Below are 2,739 nucleotides of genomic sequence, written 5' to 3'. Positions count from 1 at the left end.
TCACTCGCTCCGTGACTCACAATGAGTATTTTGGGGGGAGTCACTCCAAAGGCTGATGAGTAACTCATAGTTACTCATTCTGATTCATTCGCTCTCGGGTAAGTGAATGGCACATCTCTGCCGCTACTGCCACAAACCGTTTAGTCGAGCTTATAACAGAGACCGTCACGAGAGGCGAGGTTGTTGGAAACGCATAGACCAGGAGCCTGTAGGAGACACAACCATGGGGGACATATTTGAGGAAGTACAACCCTATGCTGCCTCCGAAGAGGGAAATGAAGAAGATGAGGAGCGAAACCAAGATGAAGAGGAAGAAAAAGACTCGGACTCGGACATGGTCATCGAATCTGAGGATAAAGACGTTAGTGACAGGGAAATGACTGACCAAGATCCCTGGGAAACACTGCGCCAAGAGGTGGAAGAGTCACTGAGTTCAACCTATGACTAAAACGTCAACAAGTTCTTGAAGGAGGGGGTCTCGGAAACGATAGCTGAGGTCTAAGCTTTTAATGCCCTGTTACCCTTTTGCAGAAGAAAGTTGCAAGGACTGTACTTGCACTATCTCCAGTGGTTTGAACGGCTAAAGCATGACCCTGTGCATAGAGACGTTATGAAAACCTGACATCGTTTCATAGAGGAGGATTCAATGCATGTTGAAAAAGGCTACAGACGCGGCTTTGGTTAGAAGTAAATTTTTATTGAACAGGATGTTCCAACCGCGTTCCATCCAAACGCAAGATGAAGAAAAACAAAATGATGATGATGATGATGATGACACAATTCAGGGGACAAGCTGTTCCAGATAACCGCACCATTTTAACTAAAGCTATTTTTCAGGAAATTGGTGTGGGGCAATGGAACAGCTAGTTTGTTTTCAGAGTTCCTTAAATTATACGGTGGATCATATTTAGTGAAAAGAGAACCAAGATAGTCGGGCGCAAGACCATGTATAGATTTATAAACCATGGTGGCCTCTTGTATTTGTCGCTGAGTGTCCAACCATTTGCAGTTGAGTTGCTCAAAAAGAGGATCAACGCTTGGGTCATAACTAGAGAAGGTTAGAATACGGGCAGCCCGGTTTTGCAACTTTTGAAGCTTATTCGAAAGACTTTTGTTACAATGCCCCCGGACCTCGCTGCAGTAATTAAAGTACGGTTGAACTAAGGCATTGAAAACGGACCCCAGCGTGGTTCGGTTAACAAAAGGCCTACAACGTTTAATTGCTCCAATGCCCGATGCGCTTTTTTTTGGCTATTTTATCAATATGTATATTCCATGAAAGGTTTTCGTCTATATGCACACCCAGAGATTTAACCGAGCTAACTTGTTTAATTATGTCACCACCTATGATTAGTTTAGGGAGAGTATCGTAAGTACCTAAGCTTTGCCGCGATCCAATTAACATGAATTCAGTTTTAGATGAATTTAGAGTCAATTTGTTAGCAGCGAGCCATGTATTAACATTGGATGGGTCGTGATTCATAACATCATTGATCGTTTCTATGTTGTTACTGGCAAAGGTCAGGAGGCTATCGTCGGCATACATACGTGCAACTGAATTAGACAGGCAATTACGAAGATCATTTATGTATAAAATAAAAAGCAAAGGTCCTAGAATTGTTCCTTGCGGAATACCACTAGTGAGAATTTGACTATTTGAGAGCGAACCGTTTACGAAACACTGTTGATTGCGATTATCTAGGTATGACCTAAACCATGGGAGACTAGGACTAGCTTTCGAAGTGATCAGACGTGCGGACGCGCGCTCCGCCGTAACAAGGCATGTAATCACCTATTAGAAAACCCAAAAGCCGACAACCAAGGATGACTCAGGGAGCCGAAAGAGAAGAAAGAGAAGCAAAGGTTCTCAAACTTGCTGTGAGGAATGTTGTGGTACATGTCACAACATGGCGGACTCGATCGCTGCAATCAAAGAGAAGCTAGACAAAGCGTTAAATTGCATCCAAGAAATCGAAGGCTTAAAACAGAAGCAAAGCTGCCTTGAAGAAAGGAATAAGGAGTTAGAAACCAGCTTAGAGTTCGCTCACTCTTTAATCACAGCGCTTAACAAGAAGGTTGATGCGCAAGACAAAGCAATCAAACAGCTTCAAGAAGGTGTGAAGTCGCTAACCAAGCAAGTAAAAGAAGAAAAACAAAGATCAGTTAGCCCACGTTCCCTAAAGAAATTGTTGAGAAAAGGAAGCTTCTGGTTCCTATATTAAAGGACGCAAAGAAGAGCAGTCACAATGCCAACTCAATATATGATAAGGTTTACATTAATGGACAATTACATAGATCATAATTAGTCACCAAAGCGTAAGATAAGTGAGCTTCGGAGTCAGTGTACCCCCGCTCGTTCCCTTTTGGGTCTGCTTCGTAAGGTTATTCTTCGCACAAAGCACTACTCGAGTTATATTCTCCTTTGACTGAGCCACCAAGAGCTCTCTTTAGTAAGCGTATGCATGTGAGTGTATATGTGTTAGTGTATAGATATATGTATTCGTGTATATTGTTTATTAAGGGTAAAGTTATGTTCACTGTAAAAGCTCAATGGATCACACGCTTGGACTCCAATTTCTCGAGCAAGATCGTTCGCCTATCAGCGCAAAGTAGAAGTGCAGGTATGTATACATGTTTAAATCATCTCATTCTTCATGGCTTATGGCATACAATTTGTCTTGCACTACGCTAAATGTCAGGGGCTTAAACGATGCGCGTAAAAGGAGGCAAGTTTTTCGA

At 42.4% G+C, this 2,739-nt stretch overlaps 1 pseudogene; it reads right to left on the bottom strand.

The window, feature by feature from the left end:
* Positions 1-681: 681 nt before the first annotated feature.
* LOC138035179 (uncharacterized) lies at positions 682-1,483 on the bottom strand (annotated as a pseudogene).
* Between the last annotated feature and the right edge of the window lie 1,256 nt (positions 1,484-2,739).

The sequence above is a fragment of the Montipora capricornis genome, unplaced genomic scaffold, assembly GCF_036669925.1.
Source record: "Montipora capricornis isolate CH-2021 unplaced genomic scaffold, ASM3666992v2 scaffold_298, whole genome shotgun sequence".
In the NCBI taxonomy this organism is placed as follows: domain Eukaryota; kingdom Metazoa; phylum Cnidaria; class Anthozoa; order Scleractinia; family Acroporidae; genus Montipora; species Montipora capricornis.
Note: the sequence above shows the minus strand (reverse complement) of the source record. Positions and strands in the feature narration are given on the sequence as shown.